Source organism: Sander vitreus, chromosome 1, assembly GCF_031162955.1.
Source record: "Sander vitreus isolate 19-12246 chromosome 1, sanVit1, whole genome shotgun sequence".
NCBI classification, from domain to species: domain Eukaryota; kingdom Metazoa; phylum Chordata; class Actinopteri; order Perciformes; family Percidae; genus Sander; species Sander vitreus.
In genome coordinates, this window is record NC_135855.1 from 16253266 (window position 1) to 16266018 (window position 12753).

The 12753-nt window shown below is 37.4% G+C and overlaps 1 pseudogene across 1 annotated transcript; it reads left to right on the forward strand.

The window, feature by feature from the left end:
- Positions 1-3613: 3613 nt before the first annotated feature.
- On the forward strand, positions 3614-10960 carry LOC144515188 (immunoglobulin-like domain-containing receptor 1; annotated as a pseudogene). Its single transcript, XR_013501729.1, has 9 exons — positions 3614-3854; positions 4664-4834; positions 5856-6005; positions 6558-6677; positions 6910-7056; positions 7890-8012; positions 8144-8325; positions 9146-9770; positions 9939-10960. The product of XR_013501729.1 is annotated as an immunoglobulin-like domain-containing receptor 1 (transcript).
- Positions 10961-12753: the final 1793 nt, after the last annotated feature.

Here is a 12753-nt window from a genome sequence, read left to right on the forward strand (position 1 = left end):
TTAGTTCATGTTTTCTGCTGTCTGGTACTGACAACTGTGTGTGTGTGTGTGTGTGTGTGTGTGTGTGTGTGTGTGTGTGTGTGTGTGTGTGTGTGTGTGTGTGTGTGTGTGTGTGTGTGTGTGTGTATGTGTGTGTGAGATGACTCTTTACTTTTCTGTTAAGGAGACAATGTGTAATTGAGTATGACTCATGTCTTTGTTCATTGTTGTAATCACAGACTGCCTGTCTTCACGACACAGCTGTGTCAAAACTCACATATCACTTCTGCCAGCTCAACCACAGAGATCTGCGTCGCAGTTGTTTTGACATCCACATAAAATAATTTCTCACAACTTTTGTCCATAAAGTATTTATTTATATAAATAACACAAACATAAAGACCAACAGTGTCTATCTCTCCATCATCTCGGCAAATAAGTCTAACAGAAATAATGAAACCCAGGTTTTATTGAGGCTTATTGTTCTTCAGTTTTCAACTGCTTGGCTTTAAAGGTGCTCTAAGCGATGTTGGGTGACGTCACTTCTTGTTGACGTTCGAAGTATTTTCAAACAAAACGAGGCTAGCTCGCCCCTCCCTCCTCCTCATCCCGCCCCCTCCCACTCCCTTCCGTGTTTCCACGCACTAACCCCCCAAATCCTTCTTGTCGGTTATTGGCTGGAACACTGTTTGTTATGTTTCATGGTGCAGGTTGGCACAGTTTGTTTTTGTTGCCTTTTTTGGAGCCTGGGCTGTCTACAGAGACCGTGGTTTTTTACAGTGTGTTCAGGGGACAGGCAGCTAGCGGATAGTGAGGAGATGTTTGCTGTATGTGACAAAAAATGTTGTAGCCTAAAAAACGCGTCACATCGCTTAGAGCACCTTTAAGATATTAAGATTGTACAGGCGGTGATGGAATTTTACACATTTATTCTGTACATAACTATTGTACTCAAGTATAATTCTGATACAGTTTTGATACTTTAGAGTATTTAGTGTTTTCTTTGAGTTATATGTAGTTACTATTTACTTTGTATAGAAAGATTTTACATACATAATTCATTGTTTTAAATGTTACTACCCAACAGTATATAAAGTACAAAGTTCAAACGGCTCTCACCAACTACAGTAATATGCTTCTTGCATTTGACATAGTCCAGCTGCTTTTCATGAGCTAAAACAATCAATCCAATGGGGTTTTAAATTGTTTATTCAGGTTATAAAGAGAATGTAAGTCCTTCTTCAACCACTACAGGGACATTAAGAAATTAAGAAAGAATTAAAAATAAGAAATTATTTTTATGACATTCACAGAAAGGGCTCACTCTATTGGTTTTGTGTGTTGTGCTGTCTGTGTGTGAGAGATGTGTGTCTTTCTGAGCTCATGCACTGTATGTTTGTGATGGGAGGGATCGGAGAAGTAGGTGACCACTCACAGCTGGAGAGTACGCCAGGGATGTTGTTAAGCAATGTCCTCCTGGGCTTCACAGAGTCATCAGCAGGGAAATATGACATCAGCAGACACCATAGAGTAAAAGAGTTGTGCTTCTTTTCTGTGTTCCTCTTGCTGGTTTGAAATAGATGGGACTCTGCACCAATCAGCATTTAGCATTTAGTAAAACATTTGAATCAAAATCTGATGACATTTGGGTGTTTGTTCACTGTCAATCAAATCTAATCAAAGCACACACACACACACACACACACACTCTCACACACACACAGTCCTGATGAAGCAGATTAGCTGAGTTTTTAAGTTGTGTTGTCTTCACCGTCGTCCATGAACTTGTCATTCCGGGTAAAAATAGAAAAATGTATGCTTTTTTGACGCTTTTTTAAACGCTGTCCCTCTTTTCAATGCTTTTTTTTTAAATTTATGGTCAATAAACCTAATAAAATGACATTATACCAAATGTTTGAGTTTGGAAAAAAAGGCATAAATTATGAATTATTTTGACTAATAGAATAGTTAAGATCAGAGGATGTTGAGTGAATCACAGACAGGATGCTGTTTTGAAACCATTTAAACATTATTTTTCAAATGCCATGACATTAAATAAAACAACCAAAATTCAATGGAAGTAATCATTCATTTTACCTGTGAAGAACATGGATGCATGGATGTATATGTTGTCTGGGTTCCATACAATGTAGATGCATGCATCCAAGTTATTTTGGGGGAATTTGGTTGTAAGAAACCCATATTTCTGATATAAATTTTTTTTTAAACGGGTCAAATTTGACCCGAGAACAATAATGCGTAAGGTTTAGGCAAATTTAAAGAGGGCATGTTTTCAGTGTAAGTGATTACAAGTTTACTTTTGTACCATATCAAATCAAATGCATAACAATGTGCTTGCACTTTAGGGCCTCAGCAGAAGAACAGGATATAAGGGAGAACGAGTAGGAAACAGAGTGGATTTTGGCAGGAGTTTCCAGGAAAATATATGAGCTCTGAAGGGCTGCAGGTGCAGAGTGGGTGTGCTTAGAGGGAAAACAATCTTTGACAATCTGAAGGACTTGGAAAGCACAACACACAAAAGTAGTCTCAATTATTTGCAGATGGGCCTAGACGTTTATGAAGGAGGACACGTTTAAAAAGCATCTTTCCTCCAGGGAATAAACAGCTTGGTTTTATAATTTAAACTGTAGAGAATTCAAGAGTCTGACTTAAATAAGAAACACAGAATAATGAATAGCCAGCTCAAATTAAAAACAAGGTTAGGCTGACATCTAGTGGTGCTAGATCAGAGTTACACCTGAGTGTTGACTGAATGCAGAAAACCAGAGTGACAGAGTCTGTTGTTATGTCATATAATTAGAAAGGTATTTTCCGATGCTAGAACATCAATACTTATTGATATTGTAATAATAATATAATAATAATTGTATTGGATATTGTCGGATTGCAAACTTTGGTTCATCAGTCTCAGTATCCTCTCTTATAAGTCTCTTTAAAAATCACTTGTATGGCCTTTTCTTAACTAATGGCATTGTTATATCTTTTTTATATCTTGTGTTTGTTTAAAAAAAATAATAATATATATATATATATACTTTATTTAATCAGGAAATCACATTATGATCAAAATCTCATTAGTGAGACTTGAAAATGCTATAGCATGTAATTAAAATGATTATGAGCTTCTCAGTTGTGGTGACGGCCTAAATATATTCATGGCTAGTTTTCGGAAAATATAATAAAAAAATCCAACAATATTTCATATGATTTCAATATTATCATATGTACTATTTTTTGACTTGTGCAATAGCACTGGCAGGCCTTTCTGTCAGTTATGTCACTAAATCCATTTTAAATAGGCCTACCATAGGTCAGCTTTGGAAAAATTACATTTGCTCTTTAGGATTCAGGACATCTGAAAAACAATTTTATCAAATGCACCTGAGCAAATTATGTCAATATTTGTACTAACATTTTAATATTGCCTTAACAGAAGTAAGCTCAGTAGGCCTAAGCACCAGAGACACACGTGTTTACAGTATAAATTACTATAAGAATAACATGTTTATTTATGTATGTAATGATACATTAGCATTGAAGCTGAATTCCACTCTTTTTGGAGGGGGTTTCTGTGACGTCACGGTTCGGATGAATTCACCTGTTTCGGGGTGTGGCAGGAGATGACTGCAGGCTCAGGTAGTCACCGCCTGCACTGTTCAGGACGACACAATGAACACTGGTGTTTTAGTTGAACGCTAACGGACTTTTCTTGCTTATTTTTAGGCCTATTTATTCATTTATTTTCGTCATTCGAGGAGTTTTGTTTGGCACTAATTATTCGCAGCTCAAGGTTGTTTTTTTTGTCATCATGGGGAGATTAGCTGCTGCCCTCCTCATGCTGTCACTTCTGAAAGGTACTTTCCATCTCTTAACATATTGGACTCGTGTTGCTTTAAAAAGTCGACTAAACCTGTTTATGAAATGACAGTTTGTCTACTATATAACTATATATATACTATCTTTCTTATACTGCACTGTACATTTTATTCTCGTATTTTATCCGATTTTCATTTTTTAATCGTTTTTAACTGCTCTTTAATGTCTTATGTAAAGCACTTTGAATTGCCATGTTGCTGAAATGTGCTATAGAAATAAAGCTGCCTTACCTTGCCAACTGGAGGTATCGATCACATGATGTGTTTATCTGACACAGAGATAGTCGGCCTATTGTAGCCTACAGTCTAGTGGCTATAGTTTCTACTGTAGGATAAAGCTAACCAAAGTTTTTGCAGAGCTGTAGAATATGTTTGAAAAATGTATTATTAAATCTTGTTTTTATTATTCGAAGGTCTTAACTTTTAAGAGTTTTTAAGAGTCAATGTGAGCTGTCCATATTTAGGGACAGATTAAGTCAACAGGTTTCATTCCAGCTTTTGAATGTTTGGTTGGTGGTTTCACAGTAAGCATATTTCCTGTGCCTCGGTCTGTGTCACCTGTTTTTCTGGTTCTGCCACTTTTGAAATGAACGTCTTGGTTGAGAGAAACCCTCACACACATTATTTCAGTTTGAACACACTTTTCCTTGACTTTTGGCCACACATAAGCTACCGTTTCTCTAAATTACCAGCTTCATTTCCAGCACACAAGATATAGCTTTATTCTTTGGAATACAAATACACAAACTACTATTTTGTAACAATCTGTTTGCTGTCCCTCCCAACAGTGTCAGTGTGTGTTCAGGTGATTGTTCCTCAGACGCAGTACAGCACAGCTCTGTTTGCCGCTGTGACCATCCGGTGTGACTACTCCACCTCTGCAAACCTCCAAGATGTTCTGGTCATCTGGAAGTACAAGTCCTTCTGCATGGACCCCGTGCTGGATTATTACTCCACAGGTAACAACCAACCAACCAACCCACACCACAATAGAGCATAAATCACAGTAGCCTATACTTCTCCCTGAGGCTTTATGATTATATAAATACTCTCATGTTCTCTCTGAACTTTACTAAAACGTATTACTTCCCATATGCAGTCAGCCTAATATAAAAAAGGTGTTTATGAGAGGTGTAGGCTCCAACTCTCCTCTTGCCAATAATAAGCACATTGTCCTTTGTGAATCCTTTGCACTGCCCTGCACGTATGATACTTGATCATTTTAATCTATATTTATTTTACACTAATCAGCCCTAATGTGTATGACACAGTGTATTTCACGACATATTTTGTGAAAAATAATAATAATCATCTTTATTTATATGGCACTTTCCAAAACAAAGTTGCGTGTTTTACATGGTTGAACCAGGAACAACAACATTTCATGACTGCAGTGAAATAAAATCAAATAATAAGAACAATACAAAACTGGATATTAAATTAAAAATAACCACAAGTAGTTACAACAAATAAAAAGCAATAACATTAAACAGATGTTGGAAATAAAACCATGTGCTCACATTAATAAAAAGCTTTTATTTTTACCCTGAATTTTGACATGGGGACTTGCTGAACGAAGTTATACATTATTTTTGCATGGTTGATGATATTGACAACATTTTATCTTATTTATATGACTAAGAGTACAGCCATGCTAGCGACTATGTGAGGCTGTACTTAGGCACAGTGGTGCTTTGAAATAAATTCTAAAACAAGCTTATTTTGCATGTTAGCATATTGGACAAACTAAAATTTTGACCTGATGATTGTCCGGGGATCACCAAGTAGGATTCATCCTCGGGGGACCATGAATGTCTCTAATTAAACTCAATCCGTCCATTAGTCGTTGAGATATTTCAGTTTGTACCAAAGTGATGAATTGACCAAGCATATATAAATAGAAGGTGTATATATGGTTACCAACCATAGAAAAGATTTTTATTTATTGTGTTAATGGAAACTTTGCGTCTGGTTTTGCAGCGTACCAGTCTCAACTACAGTTGGGACAGGACCCGTCGAATGACTGTCCAGACAGTAAGCGGACGGTGCGCACAGTGATCCAGAAGAAAGGAAGCAGCGAGCCGACACTGGGACCGGAATACCGTGAACGCAAGCTCACCATCCAAAATAGTGAGTTCGTGCAAACACTATGTGGTTCCATCCAGCATGGCGTCAGTTGTGACGGGAATAAGATGAATTTGTGTATTGAGACAAAACGTAGTTTTAAGAACCAAAGAACACTCCAATCCTCATCATTCTTTGCTTCACCTTTTTATTTTGCCTGTTCAAACTTCATAACAGAGCTGAAATGATTAGTCGACTAATTAGTGGATTGACAAACTGAATCTGTAACAATTTTGATAATCAATTACTCATTTACGTACTTTTAAAATGTCCCAAAAAATTACTGTTTGTGGATACATTATTGCCTATATTTTTTTTTAGTGTTTTTGTGTTTTGGACTGTTGGTCAGAGAAATTAGAAATTATTTCACTCACTTTGGTCTCTGAGAAATAGTGACAAGCATTTTCAGTATTTTCTGACATTTTATAGACATTTAATTAATAATTGAAAAAATAAATAAATGAAAATAATTTTAGTTTTTTAAATTGTGGCTCTGTCTCAGTAAAAGGAGATAATGTCATTTTTTTAACTTGACCGCTGCAAATTGTGCATGTGCAGAGGCAGACCTGGTGATCACCGAGGTGATGTGGTGGGACAACGGGGTGTACTATTGCTCTGTCAGTGCTGCTGGAGACACCTCTGGAGACTCTGACAAAGTAGTCAATGTCATTGTTTACGGTAAGAAACAAAAAGAAAATATGGTACATATATATGGTGAAACATACACTTTTATTGTCGCTCCAAATAGTGAATTTCCACAACATCTACTGTTTATTTGTGTAAACCTAAATGTGTGTAGCATTATATGTTGCTTTTTGGCGCTATAATAAAATAAGTGTCAGAAATATCAATTAACAAGTTTTCTGTCTTTGGGCACACCACAATAAGCATATCTCTCATTCCTCTCCAGGCTGGCTAACAGTGTTGGCCATGATCATCGGAGCCCTCATTCTGATCCTCCTCTTCTGTATATGCTGCTGTCAGTGCTGCCCTCAGAAATGCTGCTGCTATGTTCGCTGTCCCTGCTGTCCACAGCAATGCTGCTGTCCTGAAAAAGGTAGAATGCCGAACCGCATTTAGAAAACTGTCCTTGTTGGTGCTTTAAAAATTCCCCGACATTCAAGCCAAGGGAGTGGGCTGCACAAGAGTGTTAAAGTCACAACCTGTTAGAAATGCACATGAGACAAACAATGAGGCAACTTGGGAGAGAAAAGGCAGATATTGTGAATTTGGTCATTATGTGTAGTGTAACTAAAATGCCTAAAAGTGGTTAGTAAAATGCCCGAAAAACATATGTAAAACGTTAAAAAATATATTAGTAAAATGTCTGGAAGATATGATGCAATAGACACGTACAATGCCCAATTTATGTCCCCATCACATACTTTGAAATCATGTTAGGAAGGGATCCTATCACAGCTAGACAGAGCTGGACGGGAAATGATTACAGCAACCAATAACTCTCCTAATGTACAGTACCAATGGGCATGTGAGTACTGTTTTGAGACAGACTTGAAAAATTGTGAACTTATTTCTTAAAGTTAAAACTTTTAAAACAGTTTCTGCTCTGCACTCCAATCCTGTGTGAAGTTAACTGGCCTTAAGACAAGTAAATGTGCATTTTAATGGGTTACCCAACTATATCTCCACAAGTTGATTTTCATAATGTTCTAGTATAAACCAAAATCAATGTTACCTGGCAGGTACAAAATGAAGTCTTTTTGTATGCTTTGTAAATCTTTTGGGGTAAAGAATACCACATTTGTTGTGTTAATAAAACAAAAGTCCCTCAAAACTTGTCAGCCACCATGCAGATAAAAAGACTGTATACACAGTGAAGACCTTCCTGTATTGATAAATATGAATGAATGTGCTGATCCCTTCTTTCAGCGGTGATGCAGCATCGTATGATGAAGGACGCTCAGAGGGCCATGGCTCCCTGGTTTGGAGGACAGCCGGTATATGGACCAATGAGCAACGCCTCCTCCCAGATGAACCCACTGCTCTACCAAGGTACACACACACACACACACACACACACATATTGTGAGCACACTGTGGCTTTAATACCTTCAGACTGTAGGTGGTATTCATCCACAGATGTCTCCAAATAAATAACTTTTATTTTGTTTTTGTCGCTCCAGGATCTGTTTCAGGAAAGAGCATCCAGATGCAGCCCATGCCCCTCCCTCCTCCTCATACTTCAGCTTACAGCATGCCTCCTCCCAGTGTCCATGGCAACCACACCCCTGCAAACAGCAATCACATGCTTGATTACCTGGAGAGCCAGGTGAGGGGGATAGACATGGCCAGTCCTATGCTACAGGTATGTAACCGCTCATGTTCTCAAATGTGATTATGTAAACGGAAGACGTTTACTTTATTGCAGTGTTGTAGTATCTTTAAGGCCAATAATACAGAATATAATTTATATTCTGAGTTTGTGGTGACAATTCCAATGGTCTTTTGCACACAAACTACCAGAGTTTTTGTCAAAGCTTTTGTTTTTGCAGAGGGTGCATTTTTTAGGCATTTAATTTGATTTTTTAAGTAAAGCAATATTTGCCAAGTCATAGATGTAACCAGAGTTGTGATGGGGGTGGTGTAAAGTCATGTGTGGGCGCTTTAGAATCGGTTGATCCTCAATCCGAACTAGTAAAAACTAATGGTTGATACAGGGTTTCCCCCAAAGAAATTATTTAGCTGAGCGGAAAGCCACCGGATCCTGACACTTTGTCTCATGTTTTATTTATTTTTATATATATATATATATATATATATACACACACACCATTTGCTGTGTGAAATAGTGCCCTTTCTCGTTTTTATTTCATTAGCAAAGGGTGGTCTTTGTTTCAGGTGAGGTGGCATGCCTCAACCACTGAACAACAAAAGTACAACATATTTGGAGAAACATTTTTTTTGTTTTTTAAAGCAGAAATTGTCGATAGTGTTGCGTTTTGATTGACACCTGTGAGGGCACTGGTTGTGTCATTTCTTGTTGGTACACAAACTGTTATAACTGCCAAAACAATAGGCTATATTACTAAACCTGTAGGGTCGAATTGTGGCCCAGCTCTAGTACAAGTGGTGTTTTTCATTTGTATTTTCTTCTGTTTCTTCTTCTGGTGTCTTCTTTACATTAGTCCCAGCTGCCTCCACCCCACCACATGCAGCAGATGCCTCCTCCACCCCACCACATGCAGCAGATGCCACCCCCACAGCACCGGCCCATGACCATCCCATTTTCCCCCCGGCCCTCCCAGCATGATCTCTGCCCTTGACGAGGGCCCAACAGAGCGCCGTGTCATCACACTTCCACCAATAAGAGAGCAGCAGGTCAGAATCCAACCTCCTGCACCCAAGACTCGGCCGCCGAGCTCCAGCGAGAGCAGCCGTAGCGGCTTTGGCCGTCGCGACGACCGAGGATCAGCAGGCAGGCGCCAGCCCTCACCCGCGCGGTCTAGAGGTGTTCCCAGGAGCTATAGCCAGGACTCACTGGACGGGCGCAATCGCAGCGGGCCACGAGGAGGCATGGACCGCCCCCGCTCCCGCTCCAGGGACGACCTGTTTGACAGCAGGTCCAGAGGAAACTACTCTCCCCCAGCATCGCAGCGCTCCAGAAGAGGGTCCTGGAGCTCGGATGATGAAGACAGCAGCAGGAGAGGAGGAGGGACGAGAGGAGGTGGAGGCTGGGTTGAAAAACCTCCCAACTACAGGGAGTACGAACCAGGACAGAAACCAGGATCAAGGAGGAATGAACGCTACTCTGTAAGACACACAATGCTTTAGTTGATAGACACATACACACACACACACCAACGCACTTATACCAAAGACAAACCCACACATAACCAAACACACAAATCATTCTAAAAAAAAAGTCTGAATTATGTTGATTGCGAGTGAAGTGATTTAAAGTTAGTATGTCTCTCTCAGGGCAAGAGTTCTCGTAGTGGCACCAGCGTCGTCATCTGAGCCCTCCAGCTGAACGCCCTGCGACCTCTGTTTCAGAGAACAAGCACACCTCACTAGAAATGGAAGCCTTGTTGTATAGCTACTGGTAAACTTTTAAATATCAACATTTTGTTATGTTTTTAAATGAATCGTGAATCAACTTTTTCTTTCACCCTCTTGATATGCAAAACGATTCATAAAATGTGAGATTGACAATCTTGAGTTTGGCAGTAATCCTCCTTCTCAAAGTGTGCAGGTGATAAAGCAAATGTTCGATGTCAGTAAGGAAACCTATTTAGTAGATGCTCATTTTTTTTTTTAAATATTGTTTTAAGAAAACTGTGCAGGTCTTCTACTAAAGGGGGAATTTTTGGGATAATATTTCCCTCTGCTGGTTCATCAGTGTAATGGATGGCTTTAATGGATGTTTCTCCTCTTAAAACATACAGTATTTGCTTGGCAGGAACACAGTTAGTTCTTATATTCAATAAAGCCATAAAACATTACGTGCAAAAGAAATGACGTTCAGGGCCAGTAAGTATAAGCAAATTACAATTCTTACATTAGAACTATATAAACCTACATAAATATGAATAGACTCTTGTGGATGCTGGAATTAGTTTTAAGGTTTATATCATTTTTGTAAATAGTTATTTTTCATATCTCCTGGATGTCTTGAAGTGACTTGTGTATTTGTTTTACTAATATTTTGAAGGAAAAGGTGTATTGCACTCTGTTTAGATAATATTTAGTCTTGTTTTAAACTTTTGTATATAAAATTAAGTATCACTTGTAAATAAGTCATATACATGGTGTTGATGTAGGATATGATTTTTTTTTTCAGTTAAATTACAGTTGTCAGCACCATATGAAAATGTTATACTATCATTCTCAGTGTACAGTTCTGGAAACTTGCCTAGTTTCTTTGTCCCCATCTTTTGCATATCATTTAAAAATACACTTATAATCAGTTTCACATGGAATTAAAGTTGTTGACTTTTCCATTAATGTTTTTAAGGATTTTTATTTATCTTTGTTTTTACACTTTACAGTCAGTAAACTATTCTAGTCTATTGTTCTATATACATTTGAACTTTGACCTTAATGATACTTTTAAAGTTTTCCATGCACAATTACTGTATGTGTTGGTAGTTGCATGAGAAAGATGACGATATAGAGAACATCAACAGTGCACATGCATAACAAAGAAATTCTTGTAGTATTTATGTAAAACAAAACGTTTATTATTTATTCAAGAAAGTGAAGGCTTTATTTCTGCAGTTATTCTGTGAGTGTGTGTTCTCGACAACAGTAGTTAACTTTGAAAGACGTTAAAACATTTCTTTCAGTTAGAAATATTCCACTTAACTTAAAAACTATTAAACTATAACTACCAATGACTAAATAATAGCATGTGCTTTAGCTTAGACTCAAAAGCAACAACATTTGACCAAACCTATGAGAAACAGAACATTAAAACATACATTCAGAACAGTAACATAAATACAAAAACTAAATTTAGGTTGGTTTATGCAAAAATGTTCAGGAATAGTGGTACTACTACATACATTCACTTGATCTACACGAGTTCATTGATTTATCCATCAAAGAAAGGGAGCATTTGTCATTCAAATTTCACGTCTTTGTAAAAAATAATTTAGAGCCATCGGGGGAACAAAAAGCCAATCATGACAATCTCGCCAAAATGTGCAAATACATTTATGTTAAAATAACCAAATTTTGAATTTACATAATGTTGGTTTATAAAAAACACAAATTGCAGTCCAAATTGAATAGAGCTGAAACAATAAATGTGTTAATGGATTAATTGTTTTAGTCATTTTCCAAGCAAAATGGCCAAATATTTGCTTCTTTTCTCTTGCTTCTTAAACTGAATTTATTTGGTTTATGGACTGTTGGTCAGTCAAAACAAGGAATTTAAATGTGTCTCTTTAGGCTCCTGGAAATTATGAATGCTTTTCACTGTTTTCTGATATTTTACAGACAAGCAAAACAAAAGAACAATCATTATTCATCAAGTTACAGTTTGTTTTCACATGTAAATGTACAACGACTTACACTCCGTTGCCAGTTTATTGGGAACAGCTTGGTAGAAGTCCTGCTATAAATCCTCCCTTCATTAAGGTTATGATGTTCAGTTATAGAGAGATGTTGATTCAACTTTTAAGGTAATTTTGGAGGCTGCAGTTTGTGGTGCTATTGAACTGTGTTGCATTACACTGATGTTTCTACCAATTGATATCAGTGAGGTTACACTAAATATTAGAAACACCTCTCAGTATGACAGCATAAGTCAATACAGCATTGCAGCCTCCAAAATTAGTTAAGTTAAATCAAAATGTCTCTAAAAAAAAGTTTCAAACAAAAACTGAACATTACAACCTTCATGAATGTAGGATTTATTGAGGGTTGTTGAATTAGACTGCATGAATTTTAGGTGGATGTACCTAATAAACATGGCAACTGAGTGTAGGCTATATCCTAATATGAATAAAATGTAGAGTAAAATGATGCATATATGACTTTGGTGAAAAGAAGAATGACATTGGCCGTTTGGTTAATTAGAAAACTGCTAGTTTAAATACATTAATAAAAGTAGTAATAGTAGCTATGAAAGTAGCAATATACAAGTGTTAAAATAATCTGTTACAAGTAAATGTCCTGCATTTAAAATCTTACTTAAGGAAAAGTATAAAAGCTGTAGCATCAAAATATCTCTTTAATGTCGCAGCTGATTAATGTGGGCCTGATTTTAATTAGGCTACTTTATAACTAC